At 38.7% G+C, this 27,834-nt stretch overlaps 1 protein-coding gene across 4 annotated transcripts in view; it reads right to left on the bottom strand.

The window, feature by feature from the left end:
• TAB3 (TGF-beta activated kinase 1 (MAP3K7) binding protein 3) overlaps positions 1 to 27,834 on the bottom strand; it is a 101,235-nt gene that overhangs the window by 52,115 nt on the left and 21,286 nt on the right. For 3 of the 4 annotated variants that reach the window (XR_002177684.3, XM_073799425.1, XM_019941887.3), the window contains exon 2: positions 9,421 to 9,544. The exons of the other annotated variant lie outside the window; for it this stretch is intronic. The gene's annotated coding sequence lies outside the window, so the exon portion shown is untranslated. The remainder of the gene's footprint in view (positions 1 to 9,420; positions 9,545 to 27,834) is intronic. 4 annotated transcript variants of the gene reach the window in all.

The raw sequence follows: 27,834 nt of genomic DNA, 5'->3' as shown, positions 1-27,834 counted from the left end.
ATGTAAATGGACTAAATTCTCCAATCAAAAGATACAGAATGGCCGAACAGATACAAAAACAAGAACCATATATATGCTGCCTATAAGAGACTCACTTCAGATTTCAAGACACACAGACTGAAAGAGAGAGAATGGAAAAAAGTATTCCATGCAAATGGAAATCAAAAGAAAGCCAGGGAAGCAACAGACACATAGATCAACAGAACTGAACAGAGAGCCCAGAAATAAACCCATGCACATATGGTCAATTAATCTATGACAAAGGAGAAAATACAGTTTCTTCAATAAATGGCACTGGGAAAACTGGACAGCTACATATAAAGGAATGAAATTAGAACATTTTCTCACACCGTATATAAAAACAAACTCAAAATGGATTAAAGACCTAAATATAAGACCAGAAACCATAAAACTCCTGGAGGAAAACATAAGCGGAACACTCCTTGACATAAATCATAGACAGATCCATTTTCTGGATCTGTCTCCTAAAGCAACAAAAAACAAAAACAAAAATACATAAATGGGACATAATTAAACTTAAAAGCTTTTACACAGCAAAGAATACCATCGACAAAAGAAAAAGACAACCTACTGAATGGGAGAAAATATTTGCAAATGATACGCCTGATAAGGAGTTAATATCCAACATATACAAAGAGCTCATACAACCCAACAACCAAAGAAACAAATAACCCAATTAAAAAATGGACAGAAGACCTGAACAGACAATTTTCCAAAGAAGACATGCAGATGGTCAACAGGCACATGAAAAGATGCTCAACACTGCTAATCGTCAAAGAAATGCAAATCAAAACCACAATGAGATATCACCTCACACCTGTCAGAATGTCCATCATCAAAAAGACAACAAATAACCAGTGCCGGCAAAGATGTAGAGAAAAGGGAACCCTTGTACACTGTTAGTGGGAATGTATATTGGCACAGCCACTGGAGAAAACAGTATGGAGGTTCCTCAGAAAGCTGAAAATAGAGTTACCATGTGATCCAGTAATTGCACTCCTGGATATATATCCAAAGAAAACAAAAACACTAATTTGAAAAGATACGTGCACCCCAACGTTCACAACAGCATTACGTACAATAGCCTAAGTGTCCATCAAAAGATGAATGGATAAAAATGATGTGAGATATATAGATAGATAGATATAGATATAGATATAATGGAATACTACTCAACCATAAAAAAGAAAGAAAATTTGCAATTTGCAACAACATAGATGGACCTAGAGGGTATTATGCTTAGTGAAATGAGTCAGACAGAGAAAGAGAAATATGTATGTTATCACTTATATGTGGAATCGAAAAAACTAGTGAATATAACAAAACAGAAACAGACTCACATATATAGAGAATGAAGCAGTAGTTACCAGTGGGGAGAGGAAAGGGGAGAGGGGCAAAATAGGGGCAGGGGATAAGAAGTACAACAAACTACTATGTATAAAATAAATAAGCTACAAGAATATATTGTACAGCACAGGGAATATAGCCAATATTTTATAATAACTATAAACGGAGTATAATCTATAAAAATTTGAATCACTATGTCATACACCTGAAACTAATATAATATTGTAAATCAACTATAACTCAATTTTTTAAAAAAGAACACAGGAAAAAATGTTAACAGTACATGGATCTGGATAAAGGGTATATAGTGTTCTTTGTACTATATTTATTATTATAACTTCTTTAAGTTTAGAATTATTTTCCAAATACAAAGCCAAAACAAGACAAAAACCAAACAGAAAGCCTGTAGTTCTATTCAGGGATTATCCCTTGTTCACCACTGCATTTCCAGAACCTGACCTAGTACCTGCTCAAATGTTTGTTAAATAATGAAGAATCGATTTCATTATACTGAACCAGTCTAGCTAGCAAGAAAGAAAAATATATAGATGAAGCTTGCCCCCTACCTTCTGCACACCCCACCTCCCAATAAAATATTGGGGAATCAGAGATCAACTACATAATGACTTGTGAATGCTTAGAGAAATGAAAAATAGGTTTACGTTACTGAATCAGTGGGTATATTTTTCTAGTTTGCCCCTTTTATTTTTTATTATTATTTATTTTATTTATTTATTTTTGGCTCCATTGGGTCTGTGTTGCTGTGCGCGGGCTTTCTCTAACTGCAGTGAGCGGGAGCTACTCTTCGTTACGCTGTGCGGGCTTCTCATTGCGGTGGCTTCTCTTGTTGCAGAGCACGGGCTCCAGGCACCCAGGCTTTAGGAGTTGTGGCTCACGGACTCTGGAGCGCAGGCTCAGTAGTTGTAGCACATGGGCTTAGTTGCTCCGCAGCATGTGGGGTCTTCCTGGACCAGGGCTCGAACCTGTGTCCCCTGTATCGGCAGGCGGATTCTTAACCACTGCACCACTAGGGAAGCCCCTAGTTTGCCCCTTTTAAAGCACCCCAAATCTGAAACGCGAAGCAATTCTAACAGTTTAACAATCTAGGCTTTAATTTAAAATGTAAACTATTTAAAGTCCTTAGCGTTTAACTTTTTTCTGAAACAAGGTTTGAATTTTCCACCTTTTTGATCAAAACAAACACTACCTGCCATTTTCACAGTAAGCTGATCTATAGTTTGCACTAGCCACAGGAGTCCTAACTGGACTAGTAACCTTGCCAAGTCACTGAAGCACTGCCTTACAGTGCAGTCCAATAAAAACATAATGTGATTCATTTTAAATGTTCCAGTAGCTACCCTAAGAAAGTAAAATGAAACAGGTGAAATTAATTCTAATGTATTTTATTGAATCCAAGATAGCAAAAATACTTTTGTTTTTAACATGAATTCAATATAAACATCATTGATATTTTACATATTTTTTTTCAAACTAAGTTCTTGGAGTGCAGTGTGTGTTTTATATTTACAGCACATCTCCATTCAGACTGGTCACGTTTCAACTGCTCAGCAGCCACCTGTAGTTAGTCATGACTACCTTACTGGTCAGGGCAGCTCTAAGGCTTAGGATTTTCATTTAAAATAGAGGCTAAGAGCTACAACTCTTAGATTCCCTAATTCAGTACCTCCTTTGAGGGTATACAATTGACTGGGCATAGGGCCTAGCACAGACTAGGTGTTCAATGAGTATTTGCTAGGTGACATGAACAAAATGCAAGTCATTGAATTTAGTGATAGGAATGAACTTAGGTGATCAAATTTGCTTGTATTTATTTACAGAAACAGTAACACCTTTCCTACCAGGAAAGGATTCCTCAATATTTGACGGACTAACCATATTCAGAACACTTGATGGCTATTTAACCATTGTCAATAAAGAGTTTCTGAAGCATTCAAAGTCTTAACTCAAGCTTTCCTAGTGGCTTCAAAGAACCGTTTTTATTCATTTCTCAACCCTAATTTCAAGTCTTTAAAATATAAGGGCAATACAGTTTGCCTTCTTATGAGAAAGAAGAAAAAGCGACAAGGGTCAGTAAGAACAAAGATGTTTCAGATGTCAAGAGCCTAGGATCCATAGGTTACTGCAGAGCTTTTGGGAGTTCCTAGCTCTCGGCTAGCTTTATTAGCCTTCAGAACCTCAGGCGCTACTAAGACCAAAGTTACTATTAATTTTATCACTATTGTTATCAGCTACCATTTATGAACAACTATGCCCTGAAAGGTGGCTACAATTACCTCCATTTTACAAAGAAGAAATTAAACTCAGAGAATGGGCATATGGCAGAATCGTGACTCAAATCCAAGCCTGCCTTCTCCAAAGTCTTTTCTTTCCACTATGTCATTGGTAGGTATCAAGGACATTCCCAGCAGAGTGATGATGAGCACCCTTCTTTCACTAGCTGGGGGGAAAAAAGACAGGAAACCCTCATCAGTTTATCATCCAAACAGAGGGTTACAGGTGTGTGGGATTTGGAGGGCTGAGAGGGGAGGAAAGAATCCTTTTACAAATAAGCTGTTTTCGGACATACAAGAAACAGAGCTGAAGGGGAAAAGTTGCCATTTTCTTTTTTAGTGGTTACAAATACTTGCCTTTGGAAAAACATTAAAAAACATCTTTAAAATTGAAGCCAACAACTTACACACCCACAAAGACGGCTACCATCTGAAAAGATGATTAATAGTAGACCTACTTTTCACAACAAGTAGGAATCTAAACTGATAAAAACTTACTCTCCTCAAGGGATTACGACAGCGATCTTAAAAGTGATTAGCACTCTGCTCTGTACAAACATTCACTCACGTAAGCACTAAATGATGTGGATAATCATTAAGTATTGTAAGTATTTCACAATATATAACATTCTCAAATAAATTTAACTTTCTGAGGATTATAAAATACTAAAATACTTTTTAAAAAGTTATTTCCTTTCTGCTCACTGGGAGGTTAAGCCAGCAGGTAGTTTACAAACAGAAAATATTCCGACCAATAAGATCAGCCTGTTTCTTAAAAAAGCAAAGTTTTACAGTAAAATACTACACTGTATTTTTGTATTTAATCCCATAGAATACAACTAAAATGACACATTGCCATATATGATCTCATATTAGATTTGAAAGTGATGCATATTAAAACATACAATCTATTCTTGCCCATATATATTAATGTATTCAACAACTATGCAAAATACATACAGACATTGTTATTTAACAATATTATAATGGGCTGCTACTTTTTATATAATATTAAAGTGATGAGTGATGACTTGACACCTTAAAACCAGCCAGAGCAAGTAGCACCTGAACTGTACTGGCTAGGCTAGGATGTGACCAAACTCCTGGGACACCCATGAAACACCCCCACTAAACCACAGATGGCCACAGCTGTGGACTGTGGAGCTGAGTAGGCAGTAACCCTAGATCAAGAAGAAATATTGAAGGTATAAACCCTACGAATGTCACACTGTTCGAAAGCCACATAAACCAGGAGATTTTGTAGCGTTGAGCCTTCGTTGCCTGTTAGCTTTGCGGGGACTCCTAATTTCTCAAGGCAGTACTGAGACTGGGGGCTGGGATGGTAATGCTTAGCAGTGGAATCACTCTAAGGCTTCCTCCAGTGGTGCAGCTACCCTCCTAATTCAGGAGTGTCAGCATAAGGCACAGTGGGATCTCTTCCTCAAAATGCAGGTGCTGGGATTTCTCTCAACAGAATTCCTCCTTCCAACCAGAGGAAGCTCCCCTAGAGCTCTGCTCTGATGCCATGATTCTCTACGCTCTAGAAAATGACCTCAACACCTAGTGCTTTGTTTCCACAGCCTTCTCTGAGCTCAGCAAATATTCAGGGCTGTTATGGCCCTGACTGTTTACCCCTGCCAAAACTTTAGCTCACTTTCTACAATAATAATCACAGGTTATAAACCAGTGTGGTCTCTGGGCCAAAATCAGCCCACCAATCTGTTTGGTTTGGCCTTGGCATATTAAAAAAAAAAAAAAAGGTTGAGCCACACTTTAAAATAGGAAAATATGACATAAAAATTTGGATATCTAGCCTTTCTCTGAAAAATCAGATCTAGCAATAGTAGTCAACAACTAGCTGAAGCTGAAGCGCGGCTCACTTGTTTAGAAAGGACACATTCTCTCCAGCTTGCCTAGTCCCTACACTCCCTTGCGTGTCCCAGACACGGAGGCCTGGCCTTGCTCTATTCACTGACATATTTGCTGGGTCTGTGACACCTGAAATGTGTTCAACAGAGAGGTTTCAAGATAGTACCGTACATATTAGTCTAGTCTAGTGTGTCTCAACAGTATGCTATTGCTGTGGTAATTTGAGGCACAATAATTCAACATGCAAGCCTGCTCCATGTGTCACAAGGTGTTCAGCACCCTGGTCCCTCCTGTAAAATCCCAAGAGCACCCCCAAACGGCCCCAGGAGAGGCAACAGTATCTTAGGCTGACAACCACTGCTAGCATGTCAAATTTAGTGATGTGAGCATTTCCCAGATTTGAAGAAAAGTTAGCCTTATCTTGAGAGAAGTTTTAAGATAAAAAAACTAAAGGAATCATTCATTTTTCTGACTGGTCTGGTCCAAGTAGTAACTGTTGAACAGAAACATATACACTAGTATAAAACTTTGAACCTTCATCCATTTTCTTGTTGAGGGGAGGTTTTGATTTTAGAGCACACTTACTTTTTAATTTTTTTATTTTTTTGCGGTATGAGGGCCTCTCACTGCTGTGGCCTCTCCCATTGCGGAGCACAGGCTCCGGACGTGCAGGCTCAGCGGCCATGGCTCACGGGCCCAGCCGCTCCGCAGCACGTGGGATCCTCCCGGACCAGGGCACGAACCCGCATCCCCTGCATCGGCAGGCGGACCCTCAACCACTGCGCCACCAGGGAAACCCCTAGAGCATACTTATTGAGCCATATCTATGTACCAGGCACTGTGCTAAGTGCTTTATCTCATATAATCCCCATTATCATCCCATGGGAGAGGTAATATCATCATTCACATTTTACAAATGAGGAAATGCAAGGCTCAGAAAGGGTAAATAATTTGCCTGTGGTGACAAAGTTAACAAGCAGAAAGCTAAAACATAAACTTGAAGTCTATGCTTTAGCCATTATTCTCCTGTACTATAGGCTACATGGTAAGATTTTGATGATGTCATAACTCTTAAAGACACTGTAAAGTTTAAACCAAAACTTGCTTTTAAAAAAGAAGAGTTTCGGGCTTCCCTGGTGGCGCAGTGGTTGAGAGTCCGCCTGCCGATGCAGGGGACACGGGTTCGTGCCCTGGTCTGGGAAGATCCCACATGCTGCGGAGCGGCTAGGCCCGTGAGCCATGGCCGCTGGGCCTGCGCGTCCGGAGTCTGTGCTCCGCGACGGGAGAGGCCACAACAGTGAGAGGCCCGCGTACCACAAAAAAAAATAAAAATGAAAAAGAAGAGTTTCTGCACCAGACTGTGAATTCTTCAAGGTAAATAGCAACAAGGAGTGACTGATATTGGAGCATAACAAATGATCTTTTACTGGAGGGGTAAAAATTCCAATTTCAGAATTTTTCACACATATATGTAAAGATTGTACCAAACAACAAGTGAGAAATAGGAATATGATAGTTATTATTTCCCTTAAGTTAGAGCCTTCCAAATAATTTCTAAAACTATCATCCTACAGGATTTTCATTACAGTAGAAACCATTTTGAAATAGTCACATATTCACTTCATCTATCTCATATTCTGTTATATTCTCAAAAGAGACTATGGACCAAAATAATATTCATATTAAAACACTCATCAAAGGAATTTTCAAGTTAAGTATAACCTCCCACCGGAAACAAACAGAAGCATATTCAGATAAAATTTAAGCGTAATGCCCCTCCCCACAAGTGAGCATCTATTTGCCAGCTGCTACCTATACAGGACGCACCACACCATACAGGGCCACTCCCTGCCTTCCCCCACCAACCTCCCCAACAAAAATAAAGGTACTTGGGGGCTTCCCTGGTGGCGCAGTGGTTGAGAGTCCGCCTGCCGATGCAGGGGACGCGGGTTCGTGCCCCAGTCCGGGAGGATCCCACATGCCGCGGAGCAACTAAGCCCGTGAGCCATGGCCGCTGAGCCTGCGCGTCCGGAGCCTGTGCTCCGCATCGGGAGAGGCCACAACAGTGAGAGGCCCACGTACCACAAAAAAAAAAAAAAAAAAAAAAGAAGAAGAAGGTACTTGGGATCTCCTCCCAATTCCGAGGTTGGTAACAAAGAGGTAGGATATTAAAAGATAAACAAAGCTGAACGACCTTATATAGCGGTAACTGAGAAAAGAAATGGGAACGCCTTGATTCTTACTTATTAGAAATATTTTGTTCAATTAAGAATGAATTGGTGGTGGGAGAAAAAATGGTATCTAGGTTAGAGAAATCAAAGGTTTCCTTTAGAAAGTGACTTTAAAAATATCTCAAGAACATTCTAGAAAAGGCAAAATTATAGAGACAGTAAAAAGATCAACGGTTGCCAGAGGTTTGTGGGGAGGAAGGGAGGGTTCATAGGTGAAGCACAGGAGATTTTTAGGGCAGTGAAATTATTCTGTATGATACTGTAATGGTAGATACATGACATTATGCACTTGTCAAAACCCACAGAACTTTATAATACAAAGAATGAACCTTAAAGTATGCAAATTTTAAAAAATCCTTTAGAAAGTCAGGGGGTCCCAGGAAGGAATGGAGACCATATAACAGAATCTAACTGTATTACAAATGTATGAAACAGTATCACTGCAGGGGATGGGGGGAAAGGTGCTGACTGAAAGAACTTTGGAAATGAGTGGAGTCTGTAAGACTAAAGGTAAAAGGAACTGTACATAAGCATTGTATTCTAGCTGATAAAGCTGTTTCCCATGGGGGTACAGGTTAACAATTCTGATATTGTTACCCATCAGGGTATCAGGTTAACAAAACTGATATACAACTATACATGTACACTGGGACTGAACAATTAAGTAAATGGATGGTGAATGGTGGGAGCCAGATTTCTCACTGTTGGAGTGGGAGGTTACAGAAAAGCAAGGGGAGGAGGCTAGAATGACCTATGTAGTAATGGATTAGAGCTGGAGACATCAATATGAACTCATGTTTACCTTAATACTGATATATATTCAGAAATGAATGCATAGAAATACTTATAAATATGCATAAATATACAGGTAATATATACACAGGATTTCAGCTAAGAAGGCCTAGAAACAGCAAAACTCTAGTAGCAACAAGCACACCTAGCACCCAGATCTTGATTTCCAATAGCATTCTCTAATAAAAGAAACCTGGACTTTGTGGAGAAACTGCTGATTCTAGAACTGGGATAGGGGATATACAGGATGAGCCTGGAGAATCTTGTAGTACCAGAAAATAAGGAAGTGTCCGAAAAAAAAAAACAAAAAACACCCCATGACGATGGGGGCATGTCAGAGTGACACAGAAGCCAACCAAAAGAGCTCCCAATGGCCAAAACAGCAAAAATTTGAGCAACAAAATAAATAAGGTAGTATTGGATTATGACCCAAAATATAAAACAAATATCTGTAAGCCCATACTGACATAAAGAAATGACTGAATAAATAAATAAATAAATGGGGGAGAAGAGACAATCTCCCATGGAGAATTCCCAGTAACTTACGTAGAAGAGCCTCAAGGAGATGGAGCAAAACTTCCCACTCCTTAAGTGTGGACTACACTTAGTGACTTATTTCCAAACAACACAGCATGGAACAAAGTTTTTACAAAAAATAAAAAAGTAACTTCACAGTGGAGAAACTTGACAAACATTTTCAGCCAGGTGACCAGAGTCAACATTAATAGTGATAAATCACTGTACCCTTGATATAATGGAATGAGAATGGCACTTTACCTCTGTGGTCTTCCTCCTAAAAACCCATAACCCCAGTCTAACCATGAGAAAAACATCAGATAAATCCAATTGAGGGACATTCTACAAAATACCTGATCAAATTCTCCTCAAAACTGCCAAGGTCATCAAAACAAGGGAAGTCTGAGAAACTGTCACAGTCAAGAGGAGCCTAAGGAGACGTGACGATTAACTGTAATACAGGGCCCTGGTGGGATCCTGAAAGAGAAAAAATACATTAGGTAAAAACTAAGGAAATCTGCATAAAGTATAGACTTTAGTTAATAACACTTTTAATATTGGCTAGTTGTAACAAATATACCATGCTAATGTAAGCTGTTAATAATAAAGGAAACTGGGTGCAGGGTATAAAGGAACTGTCTGTATTATCTTCTCAATTTTTCTGAAAAACTAAGACTGTTCCAAAAAAATAAAGTCTATTTTTTTAAAAATTAAAAAATTACCCTGGCACTGGACTCTTACTCACATCTCCAGCTCTCAAAGCACCTTCTTTTCAGTAGACTTGAAATCTGACAAAATGAGGAGCTAAGTTATCCTTTTATTAACTTCTTAACTCAATACAGAAAAATGACAAAAACTCATAGACTTCTGGTGACTTAAAGTAACAACAGACAGGATGCTAGGCCACACTTTTAGGGCAAGCAGTTCCTTCCCAAGTATCATCACAAACGGAACCTTCTTTTCCTTTAGGTCACAAATATCTTCTACAGTAATTAAATTCTCCATTTGTCTTTCTGAGAGCACTTCAGAAAGACAAAAAGATAGTCCACTGCCTGTTTTCTTAAGGCTTTTGTAGCACACCTGGCTGTGACTTACCATCATGAGCCCCCCATTCTATCTAGAGAAGAAAGGATGAAGCCCAGAACTATCAAGCATCTATAAAATTTTCAATTGCATAGCCAAAATAGTATACAACTTTTAAAAAACTGCTACTTTAAGGAAAAAAAAAAAGCCCTTACTGGCTTATTTTGACAGATGAGCATTCTCTCTCTCCATCATTTAGAAACTATCTTCGTTCTCGGTAAACCTAATAATTCAATGTTAACCTTATCATTTTAGGGCAAATACTGGCTTGTATCAGAGCCATGATGCATATAAGTTTCTAATTAATCTACTGACTCAACCTCATTTTATAACCACAGTAGAGCTAAAATAACATAGCCTGTTTATAATGTATTTTTTTAGCACTTTACTATACTTTTTCTTACTTTTTAACTTCTTAGTTACTTTATCTTAAACAGTACCTGAAAAATGAACTTCAAGTATGAGCAAGAAGTACTTGCACCTATCCGAAGGCTGTTTTCTACCACGTGAAACAGCCTTTTCTGATCTCTGATGTGACAACGCAAAATCCACCCCACATTCACCCCACATTCTCCCCATCAACTTGAATCAGTTTTCTCTCCTTCCTAAATGCCTACAAAAGTTATTGTCTGTTTGTTACCACCAGCACTTGAAATAATGTTTACCAACTTTTTATTTTCCTCTAGGTTTTATAACTGTAAACCTTGAGAATGAAAACCAAACATGTTCTTTTTTTATTTATTATTATTATTTTTAACATCTATATTGGAGTACAATGGCGTGTTAGTTTCTGCTTTACAACAAAGTGAATCATTTATACATATACATATGTTCCCATATCTCTTCCCTCTTGCGTCTCCCTCCCTCCCACCCTCCCTATCCCACCCCTCTAGGCGGTCACAAAGCACAGAGCTGATCTCCCCGTGCTATGCGGTTGCTTCCCACTAGCTAGCTATTTTACATTTGGTAGTGTATATATGTCCATGCCACTCTCTCGCTTTGTCACAGCTTACCCTTCCCCCTTCCCATATCCTCAAGTCCATTCTCTAGTAGGTCTGTGTCTTTATTCCTGTCTTACCCCTAGGTTCTTCGTGACATTTTTTTCCTTAAATTCCACATATATGTGTTAGCATACGGTTTTTGTCTGTCTCTTTCTGACTTACTTCACTCTGTATGACAGACTCTAGGTCCATCCACTTCATTACAAATAGCTCAATTTCGTTTCTTTTTATGGCTGAGTAATATTCCATTGTATATATGTGCCACATCTTCTTTATCCATTCATCCGATGATGGAAACGTAGGTTGTTTCCATCTCCGGGCTATTGTAAATAGAGCTGCAATGAACATTTTGGTACATGACTCTTTTTGAATTATGGTTTTCTCAGGGTATATGCCCAGTAGTGGGATTGCTGGGTCATATGGTAGTTCTATTTGTAGTTTTTTAAGGAACCTCCAAACTGTTCTCCATAGTGGCTGTACCAATTCACATTCCCACCAGCAGTGCAAGAGTGTTCCCTTTTCTCCACACCCTCTCCAGCATTTATTGTTTGTAGATTTTTTGATGATGGCCATTTTGACTAGTGTGAGGTGACACCTCATAAGACCTAAATGTAAGGACAGAAACTATCAAACTCTTAGAGGAAAACATAGGCAGAACACTCTATGACATACATCACAGCAATATCCTTTTTGACCCACCTCCTAGAGAAATGGAAATAAAAACAAAAATAAACAAATGGGACCTAATGAAACTTCAAAGCTTTTGCACAGCAAAGGAAACCATAAACAAGACCAAAAGACAACCCTCAGAATGGGAGAAAATATTTGCAAATGAAGCAACTGACAAAGGATTAATCTCCAAAATTTACAAGCAGCTCATGCAGCTCAATAACAAAAAAACAAAGAACCCAATCCAAAAATGGGCAGAAGACCTAAATAGACATTTTTCCAAAGAAGATATACAGACTGCCAACAAACACATGAAAGAATGCTCAACATCATTAAGCATTAGAGAAATGCAAATCAAAACTACAATGAGATATCATCTCACACCAGTCAGAATGGCCATCATCAAAAAAATCTGCAAACAATAAATGCTGGAGAGGGTGTGGGGAAAAGGGAACACTCTTGCACTGCTGGTGGGAATGTGAATTGGTACAGCCACTATGGAGAACAGTACGGAGGTTCCTTAAAAAACTGCAAATAGAACTACCATACGACCCAGCAATCCCACTACTGGGCATATACCCTGAGAAAACCATAATTCAAAAAGAGTCATGTACCAAAATGTTCATTGCAGCTCTATTTACAATAGCCAGGAGGTGGAAACAACCTACGTTTCCATCATCGGATGAATGGATAAAGAAGATGTGGCACATATATACAATGGAATATTACTCAGCCGTAAAAAGAAACGAAATTGAGCTATTTGTAATGAAGTGGATGGACCTAGAGTCTGTCATACAGAGTGAAGTAAGTCAGAAAGAGAAAGACAAATACCATATGCTAACACATATATATGGAATTTTAGAAAAAAAATGTCATGTAGAACCTAGGGGTAGGATGGGAATAGACACAGACCTACTAGAGAATGGACTTGAGGATATGGGAAGGGGGAAGGGTAAGGTGTGACAAAGTGAGAGTGGCATGGATATATATACACTACCAAACGTAAAATAGCTAGCTAGTGGGAAGCAGCCGCATAGCACAGGGAGATCAGCTCTGTGCTTTGTGACCGCCTAGAGGGGTGGGATAGGGAGGGTGGGATGGATGGAGACGCAAGAGGGAAGAGATATGGGAACATATGTATATGTATAACTGATTCACTTTGTTATAAAGCAGAAACTAACACACCATTGTAAAGGAATTATACTCCAATAAAGATGTAAAAAAAATCGAATGGTTTTGATTACAAAACTGTGCTAAGACCCTTTAAGGGCCATACGTCCTTAAATTTAAATGACTCTATACTGCGTCTATACAGAATCTTTATTGAGTCTAATTTATTCTCTGGGAAAGTAAAAGAACGTTTGAAATTTCCACACCCCAAGTGAGCACCACACCTTCAGTACAAATCCCAACAGTGAAGGGGGTATATTTTTTTTCCTTTGTATTCCTTTCCTTTCCCCACCATCCACCGCCCCCTCGCCCCCCGCCGCTGTACCTTCTCAGAACTTGAACTGCTCACTCAGGACTGGGAGGCCCTCCCCATAACCCAATCCACAAAATCACTAATCTACCACTCAAGAATAACTTTAACTTCCTCAAGAAGGAAAAAAAAAATACTTTACTATAGGCCCTAGTGAAATAATCTAAAGAGTCTTACTAGCTAAAAAAGAAAGCAGAGTCTTCTTTCCCCAGTAGAGGGTATTAACTACTCAAGAACTAACTAGATATTTTAGGTAAACCAACTAGCCTTAGTGAATGAGGAAAAAGTTCTTCCAGAGAGAAAAGTTTCAGCTAATTTGGCAATTTTTAATTTAATAACTAATCCATGCAATTGTAATCAATGAATAATAAAAGCATTAGGGTGAAAAGTGGGGCTTTATGAAGGGATCAGGCTGTCAACACCTGACCTCTCGCACAAATCAAACAAACCAACTACAAAAGAAATTTTTTTAGACAACTGGGAGAACTTGACCATGGACTAGTAAGTATTGTATACACAATTAAGGAATCATTACCAGGTGTGCTGTACATGACAATGCATTGTGGTTATGTAAGAAAATGTGTTGTTTTAGATACATGTTATTTAGGGATGAAATAATGTCTTGGATATGCCATAAATTCTCAGCAAAAAAAAAAGCTATAGGGGGAAGATGAAAGATGTATGGAGAAATGTTGATGTCTGCAGCATAGAGGATCACTGAACTTTTTATTTGTGTACATTTGGAAATGTTCACAAATAAAAATTTAAAAATAAAAACAATCAACGAGGAGTCACGACAGAGTCCTTTAAGGAGAAAAAACCCAATGTATTCAAAATAATACTTAAAAGCTGATGATTTTCATTCTTTTGTACAGAGATCACAGAAAAAGAAGCTAAAGATATAAAACTACTGAGAAGGTTCTTAAGGCAGTCCAGAGGTAAAATCCTTAAAGAGCCAAAACCATTATATTTAAACGTCAATTAACATTAACTAATATTATGATTAATAATACTAATTAGTAATTATAATTATCAGCATAACTTATAATTAACTATAATATTAAATATAAACTTAAATATTTACTGAATCTTATTATATGCAAGGCCCTGCAATAAGTGATAAAGCAGGGATTCCCTGGTGGTGCAGCGGTTAAGAATCCACCTGCCAATGCAGGGGATATGGGTTCGAACCCAGGTCAGGGAAGATCCCACATGCTACAGAGCAACTAAGTCCGTGCGCCGCAACTACTGAGCCTGTGCTCTAGAGCCCATGAGCTTCAACTACTGAGGCCCACACACCTAGAGGCCATGCTCCGCAACGAGACGCCACTGCAATGAGAAGCCCGCACGCTGCAATGAAGAGTAGCCCCTGCTCGCCACAACTAGAGAAAGCCCGCACACAGCAACAAAGACCCAACTCAGCCAAAAATAAATAATAATTTAAAAATTTATTTTAAAAAATAAGTGATAAAGCAAAAGGGTGAAGCCCATGCCCTGTCTTTTTTTTTTTTTTTAATTGCCCATGCCCTGTCTTAAAGCTTACTCTTGAGCTGGTGAAAAAGAACATATGTACTCTGTACCCTGATAACAAAAAGAGTTCAGAGAAGGGAAAGATGAGTTCATGTAAATCAAGTTTACTGAAGAAAAATAATCGAAGTGGACAACAGAAATGATGCAGGATTAAAAGAGAAGGAAAAGGGAAAAGTGCAAAGGTTTGAAACAGGACATTCAAAAGGTACTGGTACCACTCACAATTCTACCAACATTATTATTTATTTATTTTTGCGGTACCCGGGCCTCTCACTACTGTGGCCTCTCCCGTTGCGGAGCACAGGCTCCGGATGTGTATGCTCAGCAGCCATGGCTCGCGGGGCCAGCCGCTCCGCGGCATGTGGGATCCTCCCGGACCGGGGCACGAACCCGTGGTCCCCTGCATCGGCAGGTGGACTCTCAACCACTGCGCCACCAGGGAAGCCCTTCTACCAACATTTTGAAGCATGACAGTTTTGTGAGTGAGATTGAGAGAAAACTGATGAATCAACTTCCAAGAAAAGAATCCTTGGACAGGGACAAAATAAAAAAAACAAACCACACACAGACACAATAGTTCTCAAGAGAAAATGGAATATTACTAAATTTGAGGAGGTGGCATCCTCATACCCTTAAATAAGTAGTAACTGAACACTATGTAATTGAACATGCTCCAAGCAAACAAGGGCATTTGACATCCACATTCCTAACGTAAGAAAACTGTTCAATGTTTTCATTACAAGGATTTTGAAAATGAGATGTGAGTACCATTCAGAAGCAGAAGCACCACCAGACATATAGAAGCACTGACTCTACTGCTAGGAAAAGGGTCTGAGGCAGAAAAGCTTTTTGCTCTCCTTAAGATTCAAAGGATCAGAGCAAACGAGATTTTGGCTAGGATCTTATAAAGAGCGATTAGGAAAGAAAGGAAGGCTTACAGAAGATACCCAGTAAGGAAGTTAGACAGTTTGAGTCTAACCATAAGAGTGACAAGAAAGATGGCAAGTGCACTGGAAAAAAAAGAGGCATCTTTCTTAGAATCAGAAAAATTGAGGCATGTGTAAAGAGAAGGAAAGGGACTGACTATACATGTGGGGTGAGAAAAGACTAGTGACAAAGCAAGCTTTCCAACAGGGCAGAGGAGTTGGCAAATTCCAGGGCTGGTGTGAGCATATTCTAGAAATGGGGTGGGCTGAGAGGCAGTGAGGATGGGATATGAAGGAGTAATATCCCAATTGTCTCAATCTTCAGGACATGAGTCATGAGGTCATTATATTACATGGTGTACAGAAAGAAGAAAGCATAACATGACAAAACTGGGAAGTCAGTGAGCATCTACAGGCAAGCATTAACAGGCCACAACAGCTGAAATAAAACACTATAATAATCATAGACGACATAAGCCACTCACCAGATGTGGAGCCACAGACAAGTTACTTAACCTCTCTTAGGCCCTGTTTCCAAATCCTTTGCTTAATACCACACCTCACAAGATGTAGGAATTAATTTATGCAGAAGGAGAATGTTTGTAACTTGTAAAGCACCATATTCATTCAAGAGGATGCTCGAGAGCTTTCATAATACAGCAAACAAGAAGCTCAGCAGAACTGCCTCCTTTTTTTCTATTTCACAAAGACATATATTATGTCTACAAATATGTACACTAAAACAGAAGTCATGACACTTATAGTATAACTAGGAAAACATTCTTTTCTATGAAAGGAAAAAAACTTAGTTGATATTGTACATCCCAATTTCAATAGTAATTAAGAGGGATTTCATGTTCTTAAAGTCATTCCAGAGACTTATTTTTAACTGAAACTTAAATACAATAAACCTGTCCACTGTCAAGGACTAGAAACTGCCCTAGGTGGAAGAGACTAAAATCCTGAATCCTGAATAATCAGGTAACAACTTATTTATACTTTCACACACACACACAATGTAACCTTTTAATGAAAATGTGCAAAGTTATCCAAGTGAGTACAGCTACATCAAACAAAATTTAAAGAGAACTAGGGGCTGAGTCTGACCTAGAAAACAAGACAAAATCATGTTCTGCCATAAAGAGCTAATGGGAAGACTCCTTCTCTTGGTTATGGCATATTAGGTAATTTGAACCAATCTTTCCTTTTTTTTTTTTGCAGTACGTGAGCCTCTCACTGTTGTGGCCTCTCCCGTTGCGGAGCACAGGCTCCAGGCGTGCAGGCCCAGTGTCCATAGCTCGCGGGCCCAGCTGCTCCACGGCATGTGGGATCTTCCCGGACCAGGGCACAAACCAGTGTCCCCTGCATCGGCAGGCGGACTCTCAACCACTGTGCCACCAGGGAAGCCCAAACCAATCTTTCCACTGAAGACAAATAATAAAGTTGGACAAAATGTAAGAAATGACTTTCTTAAAGGATCAAAGAACCAACAGGATAGTGCTTTCAGATACATTAAAGGACTGGAATTCAGAGAGGTGAGCACAACAATCCAGAAGAAACCAGAAGTTAAACTGTATCTGACAGATGGGTAGGCCCAGAGAGACAAAAGGAAAATCCTCTTTGCTACCCTCATGTTAGGAACCTAAAGGGCTGCACCTTAGAAATATGGGTGAACCGGAAATTGAACAGTCCATAAATTGAAAGCAATTTAGCCTTGAGTCATCCAGTTGGCCCAGAGAAATCTCAAAAGCTGAGATTTGACTAAGTAATCCTAGATTCCCTCAAGCAGATGCCACCCCCCGCCCCCCCCCCCAAAAATCCTTCCTGTAAGATATCATCCTGGTCTCAAATGATTTCTCAAGTAATTTTTCAAATCCAATGCCCAGCAAACAATTAAAGACAACTGGGCACATGGGAAAACAACAGACATAAGATCAAAAGCCACAGAAATATAAAACAATAAACACTCACAGAGACTCCAAATATTGGAATTACGAAACACACACTTTGGTTCAAGGAAATGGAAGCCAAACTGAAAAGTCTCACCAATGAACTAGAAACTATAAAAAGTGATATGCCAGATTTTTATAAGAAGCAAACAAATTTTGTTACTGAAAAATACAAAAACTGAAGTTAATCATCCAATGAACAGGTTTAACAGCCAATGGACACAGTTGAGACACTGAATCAGAGACAAGTCAGTGGAAAAAAAGCTCAGAATAAATACATGATAAGCAATATGGGGATATGGTGTGAAGGTATAACATCCGACACAGTTAATTGGAATTCCAGAAGGAAAGGAAAGACAGTATAGAGTAGAAGCAAAACTTGAATGGCTGAAAATTTCCAAAAATGATTTTAAAATGTCAAACCACAAATTTAAGGATGTCAATGAATTCCTAGCTGAAAATCAGCAGACAAAGAAAAAGTTAAAAGCATCCCGAGGGGGAAAAAGATTACTTTCAAAGAAGCAACAGTTACATGGATAGCTTAATTCTCAACAACAAAAATGGAAGCTAAAAGACATATGTAATGGAATCCCTAAGTAGCAGAAAGAAAAACAACTGCCAACCAAGTATTCCACTGCAGAGAAAACACCCATCAAGAATGAAAATTAAGAAGGCGGAGACACAATGGTGCAGTAGAAGAAAGTGAGCTGACCTTTTCTTACGAAAACACCAAAATCACAATTAACTGCTGAATGACCATTGACAAAAAAATGCTGGAACCTCCCAAAAAAAGATATACTACATCCAAAGACAAAGAAGAAGTCACAGTGAGATGGTAGGAGGGGCACAATCACAATAAAATCAAATCCCATACCCGCTGGGTGGGTGACCCACAAATTGGAGAATAATTATACCACAGAACCTCTCCTGCAGGAGTGAAAGTTTTGAGCCCCACGTCAGGCTCCCCAGGCTGAGAGTCTGGCAACGGGAGGAGGAGGCCCGAGAGAATCTAGCAGTGAAGGCCAATGGGGTTTGATTGCAGGAATTCCACAGGACCGGGGGAAACAGAAACTCCACTCTCAGAGGGGGAACACAAGGTCTCGTGTGCACAAGGAACCAGGGAAAAAAAACAGTGACCTCATAAGAGCCTGGGCCAGACCTTCCTGCTGGTATTACAGGGCCTCCTGCAGAGGTGTGGGGCTGCTGTGGCTCAATGCAGGGACAAAGACACTGGCGGCAGTAGTTCTGGGGAGTACTCATTGGCATGTGCCCTCCTGGAGGCTGCCATCTTCTCACCAAGACCTGGCCCCATGCAACAGCCTATAGGCTCCAGTGCTTGGATGCCTCAGACCAAGCAACCAAGAGGGCAGGAACACAGTCCCACCCATCAGCAGACAGGCTGCTTAAAGTCTTCCTGAGCCCACAGCTGCCCCATAAGCACAACCCCTGACATGGCCCTGCCCACTAGACGGACAAGACCCGGCTGCACCCACCAATGGGCAGGAACCAGTTGCTCCCACCAGGAAGCCTGCACAAGCCTCTGAGACAGGCTCATCCACCAGGGGGCAAACAGCAGAAGCAAGAACTACAACTCTGCAGCCTGCGGAATGCAAACGGTAATCACAGAAAGTAAGACAAAATGAGACAGTAGATGAATCTGTCCCAGGTGTTAGAACAAGATAAAACTCCAGAAGAACAACTAAGTGAAGTGGAGACAGGCAATCGACCCAAAAAAGAATTCAGAGTAATGATAGTAAAGATGATCCAAGATCTCAGGAAAAGAATGGAGGAACAGACCGAGAAGATACAAGAAATGTTTGACAAAGACCTAGAAGAACTAAAGAACAAACAAACAGATTAATAATACAACAACTGAAATAAAAAATACACTAGAGGAATCCAATATCACAATAAGTTAGGCAGAAAAAAGGATAAGTGAGCTGGAAGACAGAATGGTGGAAATCACTACTACAGAATACGATAAAGAAAAAAGAATGAAAAGAAATGAAGACAGTCTAAGAGACCTCTGTGGAAACATTAAATGCAACAACAATCACATTAGAGGAGTCCCAGAAGGAGAAAAAAGAGATAAAGGACCTGAGAAAATATCGGAAGAGATGATAGCTGAAAACTTCCCTATCTTGGGAAAGGAAACAGTCACCCAAGTCCAGGAAGCACAGAAAGTCCCAGGCAGGATAAACCCAAGGAGGAACATGCAGAGACACATAATAATCAAATTGAGAAAAATTAAAAACAAAGAAAAAATATTAAAAGCAAAAGGGAAAAGCAACAAATAATATACAAGGGAACTCCCGTAAGATTTTCAGCTGATTTCTCAGCAGAAACTCTGCAGGCCAGAAGGGAGTGACACAGTATATTTAAAGTGATGAAAAGGAAAAACCTACAACCAAGAATACCCAACAATGCTCTCATTGAGATTCAACAAAAAAATCAAAAGCTTTACAGACAAGGAAAAGCTAAGAGAATTCAACACCACCAGACCAACTTTGCAACAAATACTAAAGTAACTTCTCTAGGCAGAAAAGAAAAGGCCACAACTACAAACAAGTATATACAAATGAGAAAGCTCACTGGTAAAGGCAAACATACAGTAAAGGTAGGAAAGCATCTACACACAAATATGTTATCAAAACCGGCAATGGTGAGGAGAGCACAAATGCAGGAAACGGGAAATAACGTTTCAAATTAAGAGACCAGCAGCTTAAAACAATCTTGTTTATATATACAGACTGCTATAGCAAAACTTCATGGGAACCGCAAACCAAAAATCTATAAGAAATATACACACAAAAGAGAAAAAGCAAGGAATTCCCTGGCGGTCCAGTGGTTAAGGTTCTGTATTCCCACTGCAGGGAGCACAGATTCAATCCCACATACTGTGTGGCGTGACCAAAAAAAAGGAGACAGAGACAGAGAGCTATCCAAACACAACACTAAACAACGATCAGAGCAGAAATAAATTAAACAGAGATGAAGAAAAAAACAGAAAAGATCAATGAAACTAAAAGTTGGTTCTTGGAAAAGATAAACAAAATTGATAGACCTTTAGCCAGACTCATCAAGAAAAACAGGGAAAGGGCTCAAATCAATAAAATTAGAAATGAAAAAGGAGAAGGTACAACAGACACCACAGAAATACAAAGGATCATAAGAGACTACTACAAACAACTATATGCTAATAAAATAGACAACCTAGAAGAAATAGACAAATTTTTAGAAAAGTACAATCACCCAAGACTGAACCAGAAAGAAATAGTAAATATGGACAGTCCAATCACAAGTACTGAAATTGAAACTGTGATTTAAAAACTCCCAACAAACAAAAGCCCAGGACCACATGGCTTCACAGGCAAAATCTATCAAACATTTAGAGAAGAGTTAACGCCTATCCTTCTGAAACTTCTACAAAAATTGCAGAGGGAAGAACACTCCCAAACTCATTCTATGAGGCCATCATCACCCTGATACCAAAACTAGACATAAATAATACAAAAAAAGAAAATTACAGGCCAATATCACTAACGAACACAGACATAAAAATCCTTAACAGGGCTTCCCTGGTGGTGCAGTGGTTGAGAGTTCGCCTGCCAATGCAGAGGACACGGGTTCGTGCCCCGGTCCGAGAAGATCCCACATGCCGCGGAGCAGCTGGGCCCGTGAGCCATGGCCGCTGAGCCTGCATGTCAGGAGCCTGTGCTCTGCAATGGGAGATGCCCGCGTACCGCAAAAAAAAAAAAAAAAAAAAAAAACCTTAACAAATTACCAGCAAGGCGAATACAACAACACAATTAAAGGATCCTACACCGCAATCAAGTGGGATTTATCACAGGGATGCAATGATTTTTAAATATCCGTAAGTCAATCAGTGTGATACACCACATCAACAAACTGAAGAACAAAAATCACATGATCATCTCAATAGATGCTGGAAAAGCTTTTGAAACAATTCAACACTCATTTATGATAAAAACTCTCCAGAAAGTGGGCACAGAGGGAACTTACATCAACCTAATAGAGGCCATATACAACAAACATATATACAGCTAACAACATACTCAACAGTGAAAAGCTGAAAGCATTTCCTCCAAGATCATGAACAAGACAAAGATGTGCACTCTCACCACTTTTATTCAACGTAGTTTTGGAAGTCCTAGCCACGTCAATCAGAGAAGAGAAAAAATAAAAAGAATACAAATCGGAAAAGAAGTAAAACTGTCACTGTTTGCAGATGACATGACACTATACATAGAAATCCTAAAGATGCTACCAGAAAACTAGTAGAGCTCACCAGTGAATTCGGTAAAGTAGCAGGATACAAAATTAACGCACAGAAATCTCTTGCATTCCTATACACTAATGATGAAAAATCTGAAAAAGAAATTAAGGAAACACTCCCATTTACGAGTACAACAAGAAAAAGAAAATACCTAGGAATAAACCTACCTAAGGAGACAAAAGACCTGTATGCAGAAAACTGTAAGACACTGATGAAAGAAATTAAAGATGATACAGAGAGATATACCATGTCCTTGGATTGGAAGAATCAATATTGTGAAAATGACTATGCTACCCAAAGCAATCTACAGATGCAATGCAATCCTTATCAAACTACCAATAGCATTTTTCACAGAACTAGAACAAAAAATTTCACAATTTGTATGGAAACACAAAAGACTCCGAATAGCCAAAGCAATCTTGAGAAAGAAAAACGGAGCTGGAGGAATCAGGCTCCCCAACTTCAGACTATACTACAAAGCTACAGTAATCAAGACAGTATGGTACTGGCACAAGAACAGAGATATAGATCAATGGAACAAGGTAGAAAACCCAGAAATAAACCCAAGCACCTATGGTCAATTAACCTAAAACAAAGGAGGCAAGACTATACAATGGAGAAAAGACGGTCTCTTCAATAAGTGGTGCTGGGAAAACTGGACAGCTACATGTAGAAGAATGAAATTAGAATATTCTTTGATACCATACACAAAAATAAACTCAAAATGAATTAAAGACCTAAATGTTAAGACCTGATACTATAAAACTCTTAGAGGAAAACATAGGAAGAACACTCTTTGATATAAATCGCAGCAATATCTTCTTCGATCCACCTACTAGAGTAATGGAAATAAAAACAAAAATATACAAATGGGACCTAATGAAACTCAAAAGCTTTGGCAAAGCAAAGGAAACCATAAACAAAACATAAAGGCAACGAACAGAACGGCAGACAATATTTGCAAACGATGCAACCGACAAGGGATTGATCTCCAAAATCTACAAACAGCTCATGCAGCTCAATATCAAAACAAACCCAAACAACCCAATCAAAAAATGAGCAGAAGATCTAAATAGACATTTCTCCAAAGAAGACATACATACAGCCCAGAGACACATGAAAAGATGCTCAACACTGCTAATTATTAGAAGAATGTGAATCAAAACTACAATGATATATCACCTCATACCATTCAGAACGGCCATCATCAAAAAGTCTACAAACAATAAATGGTGGAAAGGGTGTGGAGAAAAGGGAGCTCTTCTACACTATTGGTGGGAATGTCAATTGGTACAGCCACTATGGAGAACAGTATGGAGGTTCCCTAAAAAACTAAAAACAGAGCTACCAGATGATCCAGCATTCCCACTCCTAGACATACATCCGGAGAAAATTATGGTTTGAAAGGATACAGGCACCCCAATGTTCACTGCAGTGCTGTTTACAACAGCCAAGTCATGGAAGCAACCTAAATGTCCATCGACATATGAATGGATAAAGAAGATGTGGTACATATATACAATGGAATATTAATCAGCTATTAAAAAGAATGAAATAATACCATTTGCAGCAAAACGGATGGACCTGGAGATTATGATACTGAGTGAAGTAAGACAGAGAAAGACAAATATCATATGATATTGTTTACATGCAGACTGTAAAACAAATGATACAAATGAAATTATTTACAAAACAAACAGACTCACAGACTTAGAGAACAAACTTACGGTTACCAGGAGGGTAAGGGTAAGGGTAAGGGTGAGGGGAAGGAATAGTTAGAGAGTTTGGGATTGACATGTACACACTGCTATATTTAAAATGGATAAACAGTACTTCCCTGGTGGTCCAGTGGTTACGACTCTGTGCTTCCACTGCAAGGGGTGAAGGTTCAATCCCTGGTCAGGGAACTAAGATCCCACATGCCGCCCAGTGCAGCCAAAAAAAAGGGTAACCAAAAAGGACCTACCATATAGCACAGCAAACTCTGCTCAATATTATGTAACAACCCAAATGGGAACAGAACTTGAAAAAGAATAGACATGTGTATATGTATAACTGAACCACTGTGCTGTACAAGTGAAACTATCACAACACAGTTAGTCAACTGTACTCCAATATAAAATAAAAAGTTAAAAAAAATTCAGAGTTTGAGACTGATATATACACACTACTGTATTTAAAATAGATAACCAACAAGGACACATTGTATAGCACACGGAACTCTGCTCAATATTCTGTAATAACCTAAATGGGAAAAGAACTTGAAAAACAATACACACATTTTTAAAAAAAGAGTGAAAATGAAATATATTTTCTGACAAATAAAAACAGAATTCACAATTCACTAAAAAGTCATAAAGCAAAAAAACTGACCCAAAATGGAAGGTCACAGATGCAGAAATGAATGAAGAACCATGAAAGTTTAAGTAAGAATGTGAAAAATCTAATGGGGCATTGATTGTATAAAATAATAATGTCCTGTGGGGGTTAAAATACGTACAGCAACTTATCTTCCAACCCACTAAATTATATACATGGAATATGTACAGCTTTTTGTAGAAAAATATACATACAGAATATTAAGTTACAGGACAAGAGCATGTATGTCAGGAGATCAGTAAGCGGAACAGAGGTATTTTAACGTTCTTGCTTCAACCAGGAGGAAGATAAAACTATCAGTTAACACTAGACTTTGATAAGTGACCTATGCATGCTGGAAGTGCGAGTGCAACCATGAAAATAATTAAAATGAACATGTGATATCTGAACCAATAAAGGAAAATTGATATAAAAACAATCAAATAAAAGGAAGAGAAAAATAAAGAACAGGTGGGACAAAAATGTGCTGCTGTATTTAATCTCAAAATGTCAGTACTTACATATATACAAATGGACTGAATGTTCCGAAAAAAGAGAAAGATTATCAGACTTAAAAAAACAATCTACAAACATATGGTCTCTTTCAAGAGACACATTTAAACATAAGCATACAGAAAGGCTGAAAGAAAAAAAAATATATCATGCAAACACTAGCCAAAATAAAGATGGTATAGCTAAATTAGTTTCAGAAAAAACAGACATCAAAGAAAAAGTATCACTACAGTTAAAAGAGTCACTTCAACGATGATAAAATGTTTAACTCACCAGAACATAATTAACTAAATTTATATGCACTTGGGACTTCCCTGGTGGACCAGTGGTTAAGAATCTGCCTTCCAATGCAGGGGACGTGGGTTCCATCCCTGGTCAGGGAACGAAGATCCCACATGCCACGGGGCAACTAAGCCCACGCACTGTAACTACTGAGCCTGTGCGCTCTGGAGCCCACACGCCAGAACTAGAGAGTCCACGCACCACAACTAGATAGAAGCCCATGTGCCGCAAAGAAGAGCCTGCACACCACAACGAAAGATCCCACGTACCCCAACTAAGAACCAACACAGCCAAATAAATAAATAGTTTCTAAAAATTTACATGCACTTGATATAATGAACTCAAATTATATATACAGGAAAAGCTCACAGAACTAATAGGAGAAATACACATACATTAGTATCATAGTGGTGGATTTTAAGGTATCTCTCAGTAGTTGAAATAAGCAGACAAAAAAAATCAGTAAAGGGCTTCCCTGGTGGCGCAGTGGTTGAGAGTCCACCTGCCGATGCAGGGGACACGGGTTCGTGCCCTGGTCTGGGAAGATCCCACATGCTGCGGAGCGGCTGGGCCCGTGAGCCATGGCCGATGAGCCTGTGCGTCCGGAGCCTGTGCTCCGCAATGGGAGAGGCCACAACAGTGAGAGGCCCACGTACCGCCAAAAAAACAAAAACAAAAACAAATCAGTAAGGATAACACAACACAATTAACAAATCTGATTGATGGGCATATATAGAACTCTGCATACAACAGCTGCAGAATATATTCTTTTCAAGGTCTTACATATTTACAAAAACTGATCACATGTTGAGCCATAAAGTAAATCTCGAGAAATTTAAAAAGACTGAAATCACTCAGAGAAAGTACTCTAAACCAGAAAACAATTATAAAATATGCAGTTAGAGAATTCTTATATTAGTGGAAATTAAAAAATACACTTTAAAATAACCCATTGATCAAAGAAGAAATTACGATGGAAATTAAAATATGTTGTGAAACTATAATGGAAATACTACATATCAAAAATAATGGGATGCAAGTAAAGACATACTTGAAATGTGTAGTTTTAACTGCATATGTTAGGAAGGAAGTAACGGTGCAAATTAATACCTAACCACCCTTGTTAAGAAGTTAGAAAAATAAAAGCAAAAGGAATCCTAAAAAAATAATAAATATAAAAGCAGATATTAACAAAATAAAGAAACACCAACACAGCTGGTTCTTTTGGAAGAATTACTGTAAGTGCTAATCCTCTAGTAAAATTCTTTTTAAAAAGAGAAGGAGGAAAAAAAGATACATATACCCAGTATCAAGAATGAAAAAGGCCCGAGAGAAATAAAAACATATGTCTGCACAAAAACTTGTACATGAATGTTCATGGTAGCATTACTCATAATAGCCAAAAACTGAAAACAACTCAAACATCCATCAACTGATGAATGAATAAATTAAATATGGTATATCCATACAGTAGCATGTTATCTGGCAGTAAAAAGAAATGAAGTACAGTTGACCCTTGAACAACACAGGGATTAAGGTTGCTAACCCTCCACACAGTTGAAAATCTGAGTATAACTTATAGTTGGCCCTCCACATACGTAATTCCTCTGTGTACACAGTTCCTCTGTATTCACGGTTCCACATCTGCAGATTAAACCAAATGCAGACTGTGTCGTACTACAGTGTTTACTACTGAAGAAAGTCCCCATATAAGTGGATCCACACAACTCAAACCCCTGTTGTTCAAAAGTCAACTGTACTGATAATATGCTACAACATAAGTGAACTTTGAAAACATTATGCTAAGTGAAAGAAGCAAGTGACAAAAGACCACAAATTGCATGATTCCATTTATGTGAAAATTTCAGGAAGAAAACCTACAGAGGCAAAAAGATTTGTGATTGCCTAGGGCTGATGGGGCAAGAAGGAGCTCGGGGAAAATGGGGAGTGATTGCTAATGGGTGCAGCATTCCTTTTTGTTCTGAAATTGATTATGCTGATGGTTGTACAACTCTGTGAATGTTATAAAAACCGCAAAATTGTACACTTCGAGTGGGTGAAATGTGCGGTTATACCTCAAAGCTATTAAGAAAAGAAAGGAGGAACATTCAGTAAGGAATCTGTAGACAATAAATGATAAAAGGGCATAACTGTAATGCCCATAATTTGAAAATTCGGATAAAATGGACAAATATTTTAAATATATAACTTACCAAGTTGTAAGAAGAAATAAATTCATACCAAGCATCTTTTCCCACAATGGTATAAAAGTAGAAATCAATTACAAAAAGAAAACTGGAAAATGCACAAATAGTGGAGATTAAACAACATGCTACTGAAAGACTAAAAGATCAACAGAGAAATGGAAAAATACCTTGAGACAAATGAAAATACAACACACCAAAAATTATGAGATGCAGCAAATCAGTTCTAAGAGGGAAGTTCATAATAACTGAGGCCTACCTCAAGAAACAATAAATATCCCAAATAAATAACAAAATATTACACTTCAAGGAACTAGAAAAAGAACAAAGTTCAAAGTTAGTAGAATGAAGGAAATAACAAAGATCAGAGTAGAAACAAATAAAATAGAGGCCAAAAGACAAAAGAAGAGATCAAGGAAACAAACAGCTGGTTCTTTAAAAAGGAGACAAAATTAACAAACATTTACAACAGATA

Source organism: Tursiops truncatus, chromosome X (assembly GCF_011762595.2).
Source record: "Tursiops truncatus isolate mTurTru1 chromosome X, mTurTru1.mat.Y, whole genome shotgun sequence".
Classification (NCBI taxonomy): domain Eukaryota; kingdom Metazoa; phylum Chordata; class Mammalia; order Artiodactyla; family Delphinidae; genus Tursiops; species Tursiops truncatus.
The sequence above is the reverse complement of the archived record's forward strand: the minus strand, read 5'-3'. Positions and strand labels throughout refer to the sequence as shown.